Below are 20167 nucleotides of genomic sequence, written 5' to 3'. Positions count from 1 at the left end.
TATCTTGGGGGCTCCTTTCTCATGAGTCCCGGCTCACTATCCAAGCTGCTGTTGTGCCCTCAAGTCTTAGATGGGAGTAGGGCATTTACAGCCTCCTACTCCTCTGGTGTCTGTTGCAGGACCGTTAGTATCCGTTCAACCGTGGAGACCAGGCTCCAGTTCATGCGCTCTCTCCAGAGATGAACTCATCCTCTCCGCTCTATCTCAGCGCTCCTTCCACATGTCTGCACACTTCACCCTCCGCAGACTTACTGCCCACTCCTTCCTCTTGGCCCTCAGAGAGCACTCCTCCCCTTAATCCTGGTTCAGAGATCCCCCTGCTGGCCTGGAGTGGAACTGTGTTGCATGCATGGATTGACTGCAAGAGAGACCCATCATTGCCTCCAAGCCTGGCATTACCCTCCCCTGGAGGAAGGCAAAGCCACTGTGGCAGCCATACTCCTGGGGGCACCACACAAGCTATTCTTACAATACACACTAACAGTGCGCTCTGGTGCTGGCTCATTACTAATGATCTGAGCCGACGAGAGAGCACACTGTCTTTGTGTAGGGTTCGAGCAGGCTCACAGGATGCAGTGACGAGACACGAGACTGAATGTGGGGTGAAATAAACTTTTATAAGTTTTAAAGCCGCAAGGGCTAAAACTGATTAAATCAGACAAAACGGGAAACACTTATTTGTCCTCGCAGGGACTCGTAAAACAACATTAAAAAAACAAAAAGGGTCCTTATTTTCTCTATAATACACTTAGCCTTCCGGGCGTCGCTCGAGTTCACGACCACTCAGGGGTTGCAGATGTGGCTGCCTTGTAATCCACGACTTCCCGGAAGGACTTGTGCTTGTCCAGCCCCGAAGAGACCAGAACGATGGGGCGCAGCAGGCCCTTAAGAAACTGGACGGTGGGGCGCAACGGGCCCTGTAGTAACCGGAACGATGGGGCACAACAGGCCCTGAAGAAACCGGAACGATGGGGCACAACAGGCCCTGAAGAAACTGGGCGGTGGGGCGCAACGGGCCCTGAAGAAATGGGGTCGGTGGGGCACAACGGGCCCTGAAGAAGCTGGCACGGTGGGGCACAACAGGCCCTGAAGAAATGGGGTCGGTGGGGCACAACGGGCCCTGAAGAGGCTGGCACGGTGGGGGCACAACAGGCCTTGAAGAAACTGTTCAGGGGGTCAATCTCCCAGGCGTCCGTTTAGAGGCGCTCGTTCCCCAGCCAGGTCATGACGCAGTTTCAAAATAAAAGACATAAACGTTAACAAATTCTGCTCAGTGTCCCCTCAGTAACCGGGACGGGCTCTGCGGCCGCTTATAGCGAGGTGACGTCCCCTGAGGTCGGTGATGACGGGGCCGCAGCTGTGGGAGAAGACAGGGGGGCAGTGTCCTGGCCACTGTACCGGATTGCTGTGTCGTCGCAGCGGTCGCCTGAGATCCCGGTCCTGTCACACCACGGAGGGAATCAGCGGCCGTCACTTTATCTGAATCTTTGCGGGGGGAAACTCCCGGGGAGAGTCTCTTACGCGTCAACCTTCGGTCAGTCTCAAATTTCCCTTTTTCAGTCTCCTGCCTGTCTCTCTTTTCCACACCGTCAGTTGCCACAGTCCTCTCTCTGCCGCACGGCTTCCTCTCTCCTGTCAGGCTCTCTGCCAACTGCCACCTCAGCGCGTCCCCTGCTCCTTTTACCCTCGCCCCGCCCCCTGTTGCCCTGACAACTTCAGTCGCATGTCTCCCTTTGTAATCCCCCTGATGTGGTTTCTTCAACAACCCTGATGGCGGTCCCCCTGGTTCCAGCCCAATCACTGTATGGGGGTCCTCCTCCCCACATTCCCCCACCCTGTAAGCTCGCCAGTCCTCGGGCGAGGGTGTTAGTCTATTGAGATTGGTCTGTAAAGGTGTCAATATTTGTTGCCATACGAACTGGTCTTGTTCATACCGTTCGGGGGGTTTGCCGGCTGTTGACCGCTCGGAGCGTCTAAGTTCGACTGGGGTGGAATCTTCTGGGGTGGTGGACGTCGGTGAGCTGCAAGATGCCGGTGGGTTAATTGTGTCAACTGGCTCATTATTGGGTGGAGGGCCCTTGGGAACTGGAGGGAAATCCTCGTCGTCTGAGTCCCAGCATATGGACTCCGGTTCGGATGTCCTCAGGACGGGTTCCAGTTGCTTGGGTCGGAAGAAATACACAGGCGTAACATATTACGATGCACAATGCGAGTAGGCAGTGTTTCATCCTGCTCGGGCTGTATTTCGTACACAGGTCCTTCTGAATGGATACGGCGTAGTACCCGATAAGGACTCTCTTCCCAACGTGACTCCAGTTTATTCTGGGGGCGTTGATCTAGTACAAGCACACGGTTCCCGCTTTGGAGATGGGGAGGGGAGGTTGTATTCTTCCCGGGGTGTTCCCAGTCTTGAAGTTTGGTATGTACAATTCGGTGAAGAGTTTGCAACCTGTGGCGATGATTTCGGACCCAAGACGACACTCCGGTCCAGGGCCGAGGCTCTTCGGGGTCCAACTCTACCTCCGTGATCCCTTTACCCTCTCGTCCGAACAGCAGGAAATAAGGAGTATAGCCCGTTACTCGATGTACCCGATTATTATAAACCCACACTAATTCAGAAACATATTCAGGCCAACGAGCTTTCTTGTCACTCTCCAGAGTGCGTAGCATTTGAATCAATGTCCGATTAAATCGCTCACAAGCCCCATTCCCTTGCGGGTGATATGGTGTGGTCCAGGATTTATCAATCCCATAAAGATGATGTAGTTCCTCCATAACTTTCCCCAAAAAACATGCTCCCTGGTCGGAATGTATGCGCTGAGGACAGCCGTACACTTGTATAAAATTTCTGCAAATTGCGGAGGCGGCTGACTCCGCGGTCTGGTCTCGAGTAGGGTTGACCACAGCGAATTTAGTGAAATGATCCACCATGACGAGGCAGTGTTCGTATCCCTGGAATGCGGGACCAATGTGCAGATAATCCACCGTCAAGAGCTCCAAGGGTTCTGAAGTCACAATCGTCTGTGTTGCGGCCCTCTGAGCAGGCGGTTTGGCCAATTCACATAAGCGGCAAGTACGACAAACTTCGTCCACAACAGCCGACAAGCGTGGGTGATAAACTTTCTGTTGTAACCATTGCAAAGTCTTTTTGACTCCAAAGTGGGCCCCTTTTTCGTGAGCCTCTCGAGCCAGTTCGTGTAGTTTAGCTCCGGGCGTAACCACCTGCCAAACAGTCGTTGAGGTTGTTTGCGAAGTGATCTTACGGTACAGTAATCCCCTTCGGATAATCAGTCTCTCCCATTGTCGCAGCATCAGCGACAGGTCTTGGGTCAAAGCTTGTCGTTGAGTATCAGTGGGTAATTGACCAGCGGCGACCCATGTCCGGAGAAGTCCAACTTCTTCATCTTCTTGTTGCTGTTGTATCCACTTATTACGAGATTGTTCCAGGATGCCCCTGTGGGCCTCTGGGGAAGATACTTTTGCATCAACATTGGTGAGCACGGCAGCGGTAAGAGCGAACGGTATTTCCTCTCCTTCTAATTCTTCGTCTCGATTCTGTCCAGGAGTTGTATGTCGAATCCTAGAGAGAGCATCTGCATGAACATTCTCGGCCCCTCTTTTGTAAATAATCTTGTAATTGTACTTCGCCATTCGGGCCACCCATCGCTGCTCCAAAGCCCCCAACTTGGCGTTTTCCAAATGAGCCAGTGGGTTATTGTTAGTTCGCACTACCACCTCGGAGCCCGCTAGGTACTCTGCGAATCTCTCCGTCATAGCCCACACCACTGCGAGGAGCTCGAGCTTAAAAGAGCTGTAATTGTCAGGGTTACGCTCGGAGTCATGGAGTGAACGGCTTCCATATGCGATCACCCTTTCCCGGCCATCCTGAACTTGTGACAACACAGCTCCTAGCCCGTGAAGACTCCCGTCAGTGTGCAGGATGAACGGCTGAGAAAAATCCGCATAAGCCAACACTGGGGCATCCGAGAGTGCAGCCTTGAGATCTCGGAAGGCCTCTTCCTGAGGGTGTTGCCACTGGATTTTTCGCCCATTGGCCCCAGCGGGAGCCCCCTTCAGCAGGTCATGTAGGGCTCGAGCTCGACATGCAAAATTCTTTACGAAACGACGGTAATATCCAGCTAACCCCAGAAAAGCCCGCACGTCTTTCACCGTCTCGGGGGTAGGCCATTCCTGGATAGCAGCAATCTTCTCCCGGGATGGCCTCACACCTTCTGCCGAAACGACATGACCCAGATACTCAATCTGAGAGCGAAATAGGTGACATTTCTGAGGCTTCACCTTCAACCCGTACTTTTGCAGCCGGCTGAGTACCTGTCCCAACCGCTTCAGGTGGTCCTCGAAGGAGGCGGCATAGACGATGATGTCGTCCAGGTAGATCAACGTGGCCTCAAAATTGAGATCCCCTAGACATCGCTCCATCAATCGCTGAAATGTCCCGGGGGCGTTGGCCAGCCCGAATGGCATTCGATTAAACTCAAACAGTCCCATGGGCACTATGAACGCCATCTTAGCTCTGTCCTCTTCTGACATAGGCACCTGCCAGTACCCACTGGCCAAGTCCAGGGTCGAAAAATATGTTGCTTTACCCAATGCAGACAGAGATTCTTCTATGCGGGGCAGTGGGTATGAGTCTTTAATAGTGCAAGCATTCAATTTACGATAATCAACACAGAATCGTAGTGTACCATCTTTCTTCCGGACCAACACGATGGGGGCCGCCCAAGGGCTTTGACTTTCCCGTATCACCCCTTTTTGTAGCATCTGAGCCAGCAAAGTTTTCACCTCCTGATAGAGTTGTGGCGGGATCTGTCGATATCGTTCTCGGATAGGGGCCGCTCCTGCTGTGGGGATCTCATGAGTGATGGCAGTGGTACACCCAAAGTCGTCCTCATGACTAGCAAATACTTCATGGTACTGTCCCAGCAATGCTTTTACTTGTGAAAGTTGGGCCGCAGTTAGTCCAGAAAGCTCGGCCCGCATCTGCTCCAAAATATTTCGGCCCTTCTCTTGTGTCGAGACTTCGTGGGCCTGTAGGGTTCGTATTGTTACCTCCCCAGGATCCTCGGGGTGTACTCGTAATTGAACCGCAGCAGCGGGCAGCACTTCTTCTAGAGGCTTTACTAGTTTGGCCAGTACAGTCCGTGCTTTCAGAATGATATCTCGGTCTTCAAGGTTAACGCAGCGGACCAGGGCGGTTCCTTTTCGCACCGTAGCGAGGGAATGGGCCACCAGTATGCCAGGAGGTAAGTGCTCTGAGTGACACGGCTCCACCTGCACCTCTACGCCTTCCAAAGGTATCGGGGCCCGAATTGGCAGGGCCACCACTGTCTGTCCAGGAGGCAGCACAAGCAGGGGTGCCGCTGTCGCGATGACCTTGCCCAGAGCCTCACCCTCCTGGCAGTCCCGATGCACCCGCGCACCTCGCACCAGCTGCTGGAATACCTGTCCCTGAGCTGTGCGAGAACCCCACTGCTTCAGTGTCCTTTGTGTGGGATCATTAAGCAACAGGTTACCAAACTCTTTTAAAATATTCATGCCTAGGGTGACGGGGTGTCGTTGATCAGCTTCTCCTTGAGTCAGCACCACCCCTCTGCGGCCGAGGGGTTTACCGCACAACGTCACCTGCACCCACACTACCCCGGCAACCGGAACCGGCAGTTGGTTGGCGGCTACTAGTCTAATCATGGGCCCCCACTGAGGCCTTGCTGCCTCCGGAAAGTTTTGTTGAAAGTACGCTGCGGGCATAGTGGTTACTTGTGACCCAGTGTCCACCAGACACCGGACGGCCCGGCCCTCTACTTCTGCCCAAACTTCAGGACACTTTGCTACCAAATCTTCGGGACTTCCACCACCCCTAGTTGTGGTTTTCGGCTCCGAGCGGCGTCCCCCCAGCCCGGAGCCCTTTAGTTTAATGGCCGCCGGGGTGGGTATCTCCCACGCCGCGGACACTCTCGGGCGAAGTGGCCTGGTTCTCCACACTCATAACACCGGGCCGGTAGAGATTTACCACCTCGCGGAGAGCGTGACCCCCAGGGACCGGGATTAGCACTGGGTCGTCCAGTCTCCGGTTCGGTTCTTCTCTTTACTTCAGCCAACTCGCTCTTTATATTTTTCAATTCACGCTTCATCTCCTCCACCCATTGAGGTTCCTCAACTGTGTTCGAGGAGGCCTCCACACCTCGGACCTTCCCCACGGGGACCGCCATCCCCTGCTCTTGCTCCTGAACCCGTGCCTGACTTCCCACTTCTGAAAAGTCGATTTGGGGATTCATTCTGATCCGTTCCCTTAAAGCCTGCTTTATCAGTGGATCTCGCAGTCCAGTCACCAGTAGGTCACGTAGGGTTATGTCAACAGGTCCTACCCCTACCCCATCTTTTCTTTCAATAGCCGTATGCAACTCTTGGAGTACATTCATATACTGAGTAATCGTCTCCCCCTCTGCCTGCATCCGGCTAAACAGTCGGGTCCTTAACTCTCCCACATTAATGGGATCCCCGTGGGTCTGTTCCACTATCTGCAACACCTTTTCAAAAGTGTTGCGGTGCCCCGGGGGTTTCAACATCACTGACCTCCGCACCTCCCCGTCTAGGGCCATGAGTGCCACTTCAGCTTCCAGGTCAGGGGTCATTGGGTGCATCCGAAAAAGCCCCCTCATCCGCTCTGTCCAGCTCCATAGCATAGTATTTGAGCCAGAGAATCTAGGCAGGTTGTTCAACATGGCCCCCAATGAGATGCTGGTACGGGGACCCTCATTATTTACAGAGCTTACAGCTCCCCCATGTTCGGGGCTACCACTGTCCGCGCTCGGAGACTGCATCCTGCCGACTACGCCAAGTGTAGGGTTCGAGCAGGCTCACAGGATGCAGTGACGAGACACGAGACTGAATGTGGGGTGAAATAAACTTTTATAAGTTTTAAAGCCGCAAGGGCTAAAACTGATTAAATCAGACAAAACGGGAAACACTTATTTGTCCTCGCAGGGACTCGTAAAACAACATTAAAAAAACAAAAAGGGTCCTTATTTTCTCTATAATACACTTAGCCTTCCGGGCATCGCTCGAGTTCACGACCACTCAGGGGTTGCAGATGTGGCTGCCTTGTAATCCACGACTTCCCGGAAGGACTTGTGCTTGTCCAGCCCCGAAGAGACCAGAACGATGGGGCGCAGCAGGCCCTTAAGAAACTGGACGGTGGGGCGCAACGGGCCCTGTAGTAACCGGAACGATGGGGCACAACAGGCCCTGAAGAAACCGGAACGATGGGGCACAACAGGCCCTGAAGAAACTGGGCGGTGGGGCGCAACGGGCCCTGAAGAAATGGGGTCGGTGGGGCACAACGGGCCCTGAAGAAGCTGGCACGGTGGGGCACAACAGGCCCTGAAGAAATGGGGTCGGTGGGGCACAACGGGCCCTGAAGAGGCTGGCACGGTGGGGGCACAACAGGCCCTGAAGAAACTGTTCAGGGGGTCAATCTCCCAGGCGTCCGTTTAGAGGCGCTCGTTCCCCAGCCAGGTCATGACGCAGTTTAAAAAAAAAAGACATAAACGTTAACAAATTCTGCTCAGTGTCCCCCTCAGTAACCGGGACGGGCTCTGCGGCCGCTTATAGCGAGGTGACGTCCCCTGAGGTCGGTGATGACGGGGCCGCAGCTGTGGGAGAAGACAGGGGGGCAGTGTCCTGGCCACTGTACCGGATTGCTGTGTCGTCGCAGCAGTCGCCTGAGATCCCGGTCCTGTCACACCACGGAGGGAATCAGCGGCCGTCACTTTATCTGAATCTTTGCGGGGGGAAACTCCCGGGGAGAGTCTCTTACGCGTCAACCTTCGGTCAGTCTCAAATTTCCCTTTTTCAGTCTCCTGCCTGTCTCTCTTTTCCACACCGTCAGTTGCCACAGTCCTCTCTCTGCCGCACGGCTTCCTCTCTCCTGTCAGGCTCTCTGCCAACTGCCACCTCAGCGCGTCCCCTGCTCCTTTTACCCTCGCCCCGCCCCCTGTTGCCCTGACAACTTCAGTCGCATGTCTCCCTTTGTAATCCCCCTGATGTGGTTTCTTCAACAACCCTGATGGCGGTCCCCCTGGTTCCAGCCCAATCACTGTATGGGGGTCCTCCTCCCCACATTTGTGCGCATCACACAGTACCTATCTCGCCGAGACCAGCCTAACTTCTCAACAAATGTTGTTTCAGGGAGGGGACAGAGGCTACGGCAATGACAGCAGCCTCTGCCCTCTGACATTTCCCAGCATGCACTACAAATCTTAAACAAAGCGTCATCTAAAAGGAAGGTATAAAAAAAAGAAAAGCAGCTAGATAGGGTAGGTAGGGAAGGAAAGAGAATTTTTAATTCACGTATATTAGAAAAGAAATTAGATTATGGCATTAAATAGATAGGGAATTAGGCTGAAAAAGAAATTTTATTTCAGACAACCAATTTAAGAATAATACTATTCATAGCGAAAGTCAAAGACAGCTTATGAGCAAGCTCATATTATCATGCTAACAGCTATTTTTCTTTCTGTTTTCCAATCTTTGCAGAAAGTCATTGGGGAGATCCTGTAAGTATCATTTAATATGCTGCTTATTTACCAGTTACATTCCAAGCAGAGCCAGCTTTGTTTTTGGTGATAAGCTTTGTTCATTTTCAGAGAAGATGGGGGAGTATAAAAGAAAACATTAATGTTTCCCACAACAGCCGTACAGATAGTAACATTCTTTTTTAGAGTGCAAGGAAATCATTTATTTTCTTTCAATTAGTGGTCTAGATGCTATAAAGGCCACCTATACCAGTGTCGTGGGTGAGGGAAGATGTCAAATGCATATGTACTTCCTTCTTGTACAGTCTTCGTAGAATAAGTAGTAAATAGGAAGGGGCAGACTAGTGGATGGTTGGATTTGTCTGAACTTTATAAAAAAAGTTTGATTCGTGTAACCAGAACAACACCTGAACCTCATCACGAATCTGGACCCCATTCAAGTGAAGGGGGGGCCCAAACATTCTGTGGTTCCAATGCTGTTATTTGTGTGACAGAGCGGGAAACACCGGCTCTTATCGGCGGTAACCTTACTGACGTTACAGCCAGTTACAGTGCTGCGGTTCCCCATTGAAAAGGTTACCGCCAGTCTGGCATCGGCTGATGACTACTATTCTCATCAGCATACACCAGGTCTCACTAATAGCAGTGAGAGCAGGTGATGCTGATCAGAGTATTCACCAGCCAGTGCATGTGCATAGTAAGAAGTAGATCAGTGAGATATATTGTCAGTGAGATATATAATTAGTGATGTGCATGTGTAGCTTACTGTACTTGTATTTAGCTAATAAATATAGCAATAAAAGAAAAAATGGCTTGGAGTCCACCTTATTTTTAATACCTAGCTGAGGGAAAGCAGAGAGCTGGGGGATGGTGTTATTATTCTGGGAAGGGAGAAATAAACATTTAGCTTCCCAGGTTATTAATATCAGCTTACAGCTGTCTGTGTAGCTGCCTTTACTGGTTAGTAAAAATGGGTACCTCACAAAAAATGATGTGGGGTCCCCCTATTTTTAATAACCAGCAAAGGTTAACTAGACAGCTGTGGGCTGATATTAATACACTGGGAAGGGTCATGGATATTGTCCCCCTCCCAGACTAATAACATCAGCCCTCAGCCGCCCCAGAAATGGTGCATCCATTAGATGCACCGATTCTGTCACTTAGCCTTGGCGCTTCCCGCTTGCTCTGGTGCATTGGCAAGTGAGGTAATAGTATTGGAGTTGATTTCAGCTGGGTAATGTCCACTGACATTAACCCAGAAGTAAGTAATGGAGAGGTGTCTATCAAACACCCCCATAACTAACCAGTAGTCAAAAGTAAGAAACACACACAGAGAAAAGTACTTTAATTAAACATAACACTCCCCAACAAATCCCCTCTTTCATCCATTTATTAAGGTAAAATTAAAAATGAAAAATCATAGTAATCCTCACCTTAATCGATAATGATGAGGCCCCACTATGATCCTCGACTCTGCTACATCCAGATGCAATGCTGAGCGGTGACATCAGGATTGTGACCGCTCAGTATGACAGCTGGAACACACTGACAGTAGCTTGTGAATCCAGCTGCTGCAAAGAGGGCTGACACCACTAAGGTTATCACAATTCATAGCCGATGAACTGCAGTAACCTTATTAACATAACCGCTCGCAGCTTGAGAAAGTGTGTGAATGGCTGCACTGCAGCCAATCAACAAGTTTTGTTCAGGATGCCGAACCTGAACAGTAACATGGACTTTACCGTTCAGGTTCGCCCATCTCTAGTAGTAAAGCATATGAGCTAACTCGAATGAGTTGAAGTTAAAGGTAAACTGTCACATCTAGAAATACTATTTCACTGCAGATATAGGGTTAATCTGCAGATAAATAGCACTAAAACCACATTATGCTGCCTTACAGGAACAGTGGCTCCAGGAAAAAATAATGAACACATACAGTATACTCCCTGCAGCTGCTCATATCCAGTCTTTGGGGCGATGCAACAAATGGTTACAGGCACCACTCATTATATTATTCACTGGCACATTAGTGCTGCAGAGCAGGCAGTCAAAATGTCAAGGAGTGATTGTAGCTGCACTCACTGTGCAGTGAGCAGAGGCTGTAACCTCTCCCTGGGAGTCAGAAGCCGCAGGGAGGCTATATGTTCATTTTCTCCCTGCTGATGAGACAACCTCATGTGGTTTCAATGCTATTTATCTGTAGATTAACCCTATATCTGCAGATAAATAAAATCTCTGGATGTGTGAGGTCCCCTTTAATTAGCAAAAGATGATGGAGAGCATATAAACACCTGCAGATGTTTAAAAGTTGCCCTTTGTGGAATATTAACCCAGGACCTCAGCACTGCAAAGCAAAAGTGTTAACTAGTGATAAGTGAGTATACTAGTTGCTCGGGTGTCCTCCGAGTATTTTGGCGTGCTCGGAGATTTAGTTTCTGTCGACGCAGCTGCATGATTTACGGCTGTTAGACAGCCTGAATACATGTGGACCACCCGCCAAGGCAGTGGGGTACTCGGTACAGGGCCGGTATCTCAGAGGGAAATGTCACAGTAGCGGTGACCCGGTCCGTGGCCCTGGGCGTCCATGTAAAAGGGGTTAAGCATGGCTGGTTAAAGTTTATAAGTGGATGATACGTGACGCCACCTGTGGTGCTCGGCAATGTAGGGTTAAGCCAATGCCGCAGACAGATCCTCTGGGACAGATGGTATAAGGCAGCAAGATGTAATAGCTCCCCACAGGTGGAGCTGTGGTCCCAGGGCAGTGGTAATAGGTGTTGAGGAAGAGGGTGTAGTGTCTGGCACAGAGATGTAGCAGTGCTGGAGGGTTTGCAGGAAGAATGCAAGGACACAACAGGGTGCAGTTTCCGTTACCTTTACTATGCTTTGTAAGTACAGTCCAGGGTCCCGATTACAGATGGAACAGAGGCTGGCCAGCTTGGAAGCAACTTAGGAATCTCTCTATGCAGATGGGTTGTGTAGTCTCCTTTCCAGCACTTATCTGAGGTAGTTGCAGTACTGTGTTACACTGAAGTTCCACTTGCTTGTTCTCTTTTTGAACTCCCTCGCATAGACAGCTGTAGCCTTCTTCTTCTGGCTCACACGTTGCTATTGTGCCTCCGAGTCTTATGTGGGAACAGAGCATTTACAGCTTCCTATTCCTCTGGTTTCTGCTGCAGGAACATCAGTATTCAAACAACCTTGGAGACTCGGCTTCAGACCATGCGCTACAGCTAGAAGTGAGCCTGAACTCTGCTCAATCTTCCAGCTCCTCTCCTCACGTCCACACACGTTTCTCTCCTCACAAGAATTAACTAATTTCCCCTTCCTGGCCCCCAGAGAGCAGCTCTTCCCCCAGTTTTGGTTCAGAGCTCCCTCTGCTGGCCTGGAGTGGGAACTGTGCTGTGTGTTGTATTTAACTGATAGAGAGACCCTTTATTGCTTCCAAGCATGATATCACACTCCCTAGGAGGAAGATAATGCCACTGTGGCGACCATACTCCTGGGGGCGCCACTGTTATGAATGAGTCACCGAGGAGAAAAAATCAAAACAAGCCAAGTCACAGAAAACCAGAGAGGTTTGCAACTATACAGATTGCAGATGCCTGATCTTACCACAGAACTAGCAGTAGCCGTGGAGCGTGCCTACGATGTTCCTAGACGCCTCGTCACGGCCGGAGGACTAAATAAGCCTAAAGCAAGAAAAGGGAAAACCAACTGCCCCAGAGCAGACCCCAAAGGAATAGATAACCCCCACACATGTATTGACGGTGAAACAAGATGAAGGCACAAACACAGGCAGGAAAATAGGCTGAGCAAACGATGGGGCCCAAACTAACTAGACAGGAAAGGAAAGACACTGTCTGCAACCTGCAAAAAACCCTACAAAAATCATGTCCATCACTTCTGATAGCAAAATTAACCCTGAAGTCACTAGACTTCTCCCACTATATCAGCACTCTGAAATATTCTGAGACAGAGCAAAAAGAGACCGAACTAGTAAGGGACAAAAAGCCAATTGGCAAAATACTGATAAATAAGAGTGAAAATTCAGCACAGCCCCCAGCTGGGGCTGGCTGACCACACAAAAACTGAATAGACCAACAAAATCAAGTGTGAACATTAGCAGAAAAACTTAGCTTTAGTTGACTGGAACAGAGCTGAAAACCAAGAGCTGACAAGCCAGAAGGAATCACCAGCAACTGAATAGGGCGTCGGCTGTCTTAAATCCAATCTGAGAATCCTGAGGTCCAATCGTCATCCTCATTCTCAGGTGGCAGACCTCCACCGATCAAACCAGCCTCACCACCTCCTGTCACCACCAGAGGGAGTCTAGAAGGGGAACTCACAACTGGTAAACCAGAGAATGAACTCACAACAGTACCCCCCCTTGAGGAGGGGTCACCGAACCCTCATCCACACCACCAGGCCAATCAGGATGGGCCCGGTGAAAAGCACGAACCAATCTATTGGCATAAAAATCGGAGGCAGAGACCCAAGAATTATCCTCCTCACCATAACCCTTCCATTTGACCAAATACTGGAGTCTCCGTCTAACCAAACGAGAATCCAATATTTTCTCTACCTCATATTCCACATTGCCTTCGACCAACACAGGGTCAGGAGGTGCTGCCATAGGAACCACTGGCTCAACAAACCTCTTCAACAGAGATTTGTGAAATACGTTATGGATCTTGAACGTAACTGGAAGAGCCAATCGAAACGAAACAGGATTAAGAATTTCCAAAATCTTATAAGGACCAATAAATCTTGCCTTAAATTTAGGAGATGCAACCTTCATAGGAATATTCTTAGACGACAACCAAACCATATCACCCACTTTAAACCGGGGACCAGTGGTCCTATGCCGGCTGGAAAATCGCTGGGCCTTTTCCTGAGAGAGTGACAACTTATCCACCACTTGGTCCCATATCTGCTGCATTCTCTTAACCACAGTGTCCACACCTGGGCAGGACGAAGATTCCACTTGCCCTGAAGAGAATCGAGGATGAAACCCAAAATTACAGAAAAAGGGTGACATCAAAGTGGCAGAACTAGCTCTATTGTTCAGTGCGAGTTCGGCCAAGGGCAAAAATGAGACCCAATCATCCTGATCAGCAGATATAAAACATCTCAAATAAGACTCCAAGGTCTGGTTTGTTCTCTCAGTCTGTCCATTGGTCTGGGGATGAAACGCGGAGGAGAAGGATAACTGAATTCCCAGATTGGAACAAAAGGCTTTCCAGAATCTGGAAACAAACTGCACTCCTCTGTCGGACACAATGTTCTCAAGAATCCCATGTAACCGAACCACATGTTGTAAAAACAAGGGCACCAAGTCAGGAGAAGATGGCAACTTTGGGAGTGGTACAAGATGGACCATCTTCGAAAATCTATCACAAATCACCCAGATAACAGTCATTCTCTGAGAGACAGGAAGATCAGAAATAAAATCCATTGAGATATGGGTCCATGGCCTCTTGGGCACCAGCAAGGGCGTCAGCAACCCACTAGAATGAGAACAGGGTTTAGACCGAGAACAAGTCCCACAGGACTGTACAAAATTCCTGACGTCACGAGATAAGGCAGGCCACCAAAAGGACCGACTCAACAAATCTCTGGTACCAAAAATACCTGGATGACCAACCAATGCGGAGCAATGAATTTCAGACATCACTCTCTTTCTCCACTGGTCAGGAACATACAATTTTCCCATAGGGCAACGCTCAGGTTTATCCTCCTGAAATTCCTCCAGGGCGCGTCTCAAATTGGGCGAAATGGCAGAAAGAATTTCCCCCTCACCTAGGATGGTAGTAGGCTCGGTCACACTAAGAGAATCGGCATAGAAACTCATAGAAAGGGCATCTGCCTTAACATTCTTAGTGCCCGGAAGAAAAGAAACCACAAAATTAAAACGCGTGAAAAACAAGGCCCATCTAGGCTGTCTAGGATTCAAGCATTTGGCTGACTCCAGATAAATCAAATTCTTGTGATCGGTGAGGACCACAACTTGATATCTAGCTCCCTCCAACCAAAGTCTCCACTCCTCAAATGCCCACTTCATGGCCAACAATTCCTGATTTCCCACGTCATAGTTGCGTTCAGATGGGGAGAACTTTCGAGAAAAGAAGGCACAGGGATTCATCTTAGAAGTCACAGGGTCTTTTTGGGACAAAACAGCTCCTGCACCAATCTCAGAAGCATCTACCTCCACCTGAAATGGAAGTGAGACATCAGGTTGCCGTAAAACTGGAGCTGAAGTAAATCTCTGCTTAAGCTCCTGAAATGCCCTTCTTGGTCAGATCAGTCAGTGGTTTGACAATACCAGAAAAATTACCTATAAATTTATGATAGAAATTAGCAAAACCCAAAAATTTCTGGAGGGACTTCAAAGAAGTAGGCTGAACCCAATCATAAATGGCCTGTACCTTGGCCGGGTCCATTTCAATAGTCGATGGAGATAAGATAAATCCCAAAAATGAAATCCTCTGTACACCAAAGAGGCATTTCGATCCCTTAACAAACAGGGAATTCTCCCTCAAAATCCGGAACACAGTCCAGACGTGTTCCACATGAGAATCCCAATCACTAGAAAAGATCAAAATATCATCCAGATAGATGATCAAAAACTTATCCACAAAGTCACGGAAAATATTCATAAAGGACTGGAAGACAGAAGGGGCATTAGAGAGCCCAAAAGGCATCACCAGGTACTCAAACTGTCCCTCCGGAGTATTAATATCACGCTTACCCTTATCTGCAGGAGTGTAGCGTGACTGGTCAGCGGTCCCGGCATTGGGGAAGGAACTCAGACCACGGGGCTGTCAGAGGAACCAGTGCAGGAGCACAACTTGGGAGGTCGCAGGACCTGTGGAGGGGGCGGAGCGCTTGCAGAAGCACTCAGAGGCTGCAGGACCTAGCACCACGTGACCTGTGACGTCAGAGGGGGCAGAGATTATCGCAGGGACGCTGAAGTGACAGGCAGAGGGCTCAGAGAGCCAGGGGTTTATACATTAGCGATAGTCAGGCAATCCAGAAGTCATACACAGGAGAATCAATGCGGTACAGAGTCAGGCAGAACAAGAATGGTCAGGGAAGCAGGAGGTCAGACACGGGTCAGGCTGCACAGTACAAAATCAGAAAGTCAGAGAGTAGTCTAGGGGAGCCAAAGGTCAGAACACGGGTCGAGCAGGACGGTACCAAATCAGGAAGCCAAGAGACAAAAACCAAAATCCAGACCAGGTCATACACACCACAAACACGGAAACAGGCGAGAGGAACTTAGCAAAGGCAGGGTCGGACACACTCAAGTATGAAGTATAAACGACAGGGAAGGTTGCTCGCCTGTGGCCATAAATACCCTCCCTGAGACCAAAGAGAGGCTCCAACAATTAACCCTTCACTTGTCAGACCAAAATTCCAGATACCATGATATTAACCCTTCGATTGTCAGACCAAAATTCCAGATACCATGACAATTAAACGCCGTCTTCCATTCATCCCCGTGCTTGATGCAAATAAGATTATATGCCCCCCTGAGGTCAAGCTTAGTAAACCAGCAGGCACTCTTAACTCTGGAGAATAAATCAGAGGTAACGCGTACTGATTAGAGTTGAGCGACTTTTGTTTTTTTAGGGTCGAGTTTCGTTTCGTGAAACCCGACTTTTCCAAAAGTCGGGTCGAGCAAGATCGGCCTATTATAGGGAAAAGTCGGGGTCGTCCCGAAACACGAAACCCAATGTAAGTCAATGGGGAATAAAAGTCGGCAGTGAGAGGAGGACAGGAAACACACCTACAGTGCTCATTTGAATGCCAAAAGCATCAATTCTTCTTACTTAAGCTGGTCAACCTTAATTAACTTCATAATACAAGTTACGCACTGAAAAATGGGGGTTACTTGGCTAAAGTTGTGGGGGGGTAGGGCTGGCTCCAGGTTTTCATGTGCCCTGGGTGAAAGAGCGCCCCTTTAACACATACCACAACTCATCATGCTCCGATACGGCAGAGAAATAGCGGTATAGTACAATGAAAAATACTTCACTTTTTACATCTCATGACGAGGCTCATCTATTTCTCCATACAGAATCATTGGTCTCATATAATGTTTGAAACAGTATATGATGAGCTCCACATAATGCTACAGTATATGTTGGTCCCCATGGATGAAGCTCCACTGTCTTATGGGCCCAAATAATGCTCCAAACATAATGGGCCCTATTTCTAATGCTCTAGTGTATAATGGGCCCTGTAAATGCTGCTCCAGTGTCTGATGTCCACCTTTGGAATGTTCCAGTGTATGGTGGGCCCCAGCTATCATTCTCCAGAGTATAGTGCTCCCCAAAAATTGCTGTCCCAACATTGAAAACAATCAAATAAGTCTCCTCGCTAGGGAATCCCTGTACTAGTCTGGACTCCTCGTCGTCCCCATCTTCCATCTCACTGCACAGTATTTCAACCTTGCAAGTGCTGTGATCCTGAGCAAGCAGGGGGGGCCCACTCGTTGGCGACGGCACTGGCACAGGGCCCCTGATAGTACGGTGGTGTGTCTGATGGCGGGTGGGCCGAACCTGCACTTTCATCTGCAGCTTCCTCTTTGTCACCGTGTAAGATGGAACTGTATATGGGAAGGGTAACCTGAGTTTCATCAGGGTCAGATTCAGGCCGTGTAGCGTGCGAGGGGAATGTAGTGGTCTGTGTCAATGTACCAGCAGATTCATCGAGCAGTGGCTGGGCATCAGCGCACTTGTGTCGCCCCCAGGAGTACGGTCGCCACAGTGGCATTACCTTCCTCCTAGGGAGTGTGATGTCATGCTTGGGAGCAACGAAGGATCTCTCTAGCAGGTTAACTGATTGGGCGGCATTATTCCCACGAGTCATGACCCTCCAAACAGCGTTCATGAAGGCAAAGTGTTTGTTTTACGTGGGCAGTATGGTTGCAAAGCTGAACCTTAAAGGAATGTCCAGAAGGGCACCACCAGGAGTGGAGCCTACGGCGTAATTTGACTCAACACGGGCTACCTCAACCATGCCAGCTACAGAACAGATGCACACATTGCAAGCTTAATTCCGTTAACGAATGAGACTCCGTCATGCCCCGCGGTCCGAGTCCGGCTTACTAGAGGGACACGTGAGGCTCTGGCACATGAGATTGGCCAATAACTGGTGTGTCATGCCCTTACATGTCCGTGGCTGCATGTGCGCTACACTGAAAAGGCCAGCGTTTGTCGCTTACAGGTGCAGATAACCCGCTGAGCAACGTTAGTGATGGGGATCACTGATTACAATTATTACCCGCGAACGATGATTTCCCAGTAAGTGCAGGTCAACCGCAGTTACGGAATTAGGCCTAACCGTCATTCCTGAAAAAATGAAAAACTTACGTGTGCAAACCACAGGTGCTGTAGCTTGCTTAACAGCTCGCCAGCCGTTCTCACGCCCAGTATGGATTACACGTGATTGCACAAAGGTAGGAAAGGGTACCGTATCCCCGGATAACATGTATGGATAGCGTACACATTCAAAATATATGTCTATACATCAGGAGGCAGGCTCAGACAGTGTTAGGCCCAGTATGGCTTGCACGTGATTGCACAAAGGTGAGAAAGGGTACCGTATCCCCGGATAACATGTATGGATAGCGTACACATTCAAAAGATATGTCTATACATCAGGAGGCAGGCTCAGACGGTGTTAGGCCCAGTATGGCTTGCACGTGATTGCACAAAGGTGAGAAAGGGTACCGTATCCCTGGATAACATGTATGGATAGCGTACACATTCAAAAGATATGTCTATACATCAGGAGGCAGGCTCAGACGGTGTTAGGCCCAGTATGGCTTGCACGTGATTGCACAAAGGTGAGAAAGGGTACCGTATCCCCGGATAACATGTATGGATAGCGTACACATTCAAAAGATATGTCTATACATAAGGAGGCAGGCTCAGACGGTGTTAGGCCCAGTATGGCTTGCAAGTGATTGCACAAAGGTGAGAAAGGGTACCGTATCCCCGGATAACATGTATGGATAGCGTACACATTCAAAAGATATGTCTATACATCAGGAGGCAGGCTCAGACGGTGTCAGGCACAGTATGGATTTGACGGCCCAGACTACACAGCGGAGGAGCAGGGAGAGGTAAAGATTGCAAATGCTGGGGCCCTGCCCAAGCAAGGGGGGCCCACTCGTGGGTGTCGGTACTGGCACTGGGCCCCTCATAGTACGGCGGTGTGTCTGACGGCGGGTGTGCACCACCACCGTCAGAGACACTTGATTGCACTATGAGGGACCCTGTGCCAGTGCCCGCGCCCAAGAGTTGGCCTACCCACCTGTCCAGGGCAACGGCACTCGCACAGTGTCCTGCACTAGGTGGTGACCCCGGCCATGGGGGGGGAGGCAGCACAGTTAGGGAGTTTTAGAAAGTGGCATATGTTAATGTTGGACATTCAGCTGATGCAAAAGGCGAAATAGGTCAAGTCCCAGGAAGAGGTGGACCAAAGCAAGCCATTTTTCTGTCACCCTATGTGTCATCAGGGGAAGGTGGGACAAAATCCTTGGAAACCCATGCATGGTTCATTTTAATGAAGGTTAGATCATCCACATTTTGGGTTGACAGACGGGTCCTTTTTCTGTCAGGATTGATCCAGCTGCACTGAAGACTCTTTCCGATAGCACACTTGCAGCTGGGCAAGCGAGCTCCTGTAAGGCATATTGTGCCAATTCAGGCCAGGTGTCCAGTTTAGCGGCCCAATAATAGTAAAAGGGGAATGACCTGTGCGGGAGAACATCGATATGGAAGGAAAAGTAGTTTGTAACCATAGTTGACAACTGCTGTCTCCTGTCACTTTCCATCGATGCAGTATTACCAGTTGTGTGAGCGGTACTTGAAAAATCAGTCCACAACATTGTCATGAAACCCCTGTCTCCAACGCCACTTCTGCTGTGTGCACCATGAACACCTCTGCCAAGCTGCCCCCGGCCCGTACGGCTCGTGTGAGAACCATCACCGCTGCTGTGTGCTGGGAATGCCTCAAGCAACCGATTTACCAGAGTTGCTTGTTTATTAGCCAATATTAGGTCAAGGTTCTCCTGTGGCATGATGTTTTGTAATTTGCCTTTATAGCGTGGATCCAGGATGCTGGCCAACCAGTAGTCGTCATCGTTCATCATTTTGGCAATGCGGGGGTCCCTTTTTAGGATCCACAAGGCATAATCTGACATGTGGGCCAATGTTCCCGGTGTCAATGATACACTGCGAGTGCTGGTTGGAGGAGCACTTTCTGGCAAATCCACATCCCTCCAGTCACGCACAAACCCTGTACCAGACCTTGCCACGCCAACATTTTCACTTGCCCCACGAGATGCATCCTCCTCCCCTAAGTAATCATCCCCATCATCATCCTCCTCCTCCTCTTCTTCCTCCAACTCGTCCAGGAGAGGTCCCTGAGCAGGCAATGGCTGAATGTCATCAAGGATTCCCTCCACCTCTTCCACCTCGTCAACATTGGCTGCAGACGCCTGCTCCTTAAGGTGCGTCAAAGTTTGCATGAGCAGACGCATAAGTGGGATGCTCATGCTTAGGATGGCGTCGTCTGCGCTTACCAGCCGTGTGCATTCCTCA

This window comes from Dendrobates tinctorius, unplaced genomic scaffold (assembly GCF_039654945.1).
Source record: "Dendrobates tinctorius isolate UK_male_01 unplaced genomic scaffold, ASM3965494v1 ptg000037l, whole genome shotgun sequence".
Taxonomy (NCBI): domain Eukaryota; kingdom Metazoa; phylum Chordata; class Amphibia; order Anura; family Dendrobatidae; genus Dendrobates; species Dendrobates tinctorius.
Note: the sequence above shows the minus strand (reverse complement) of the source record.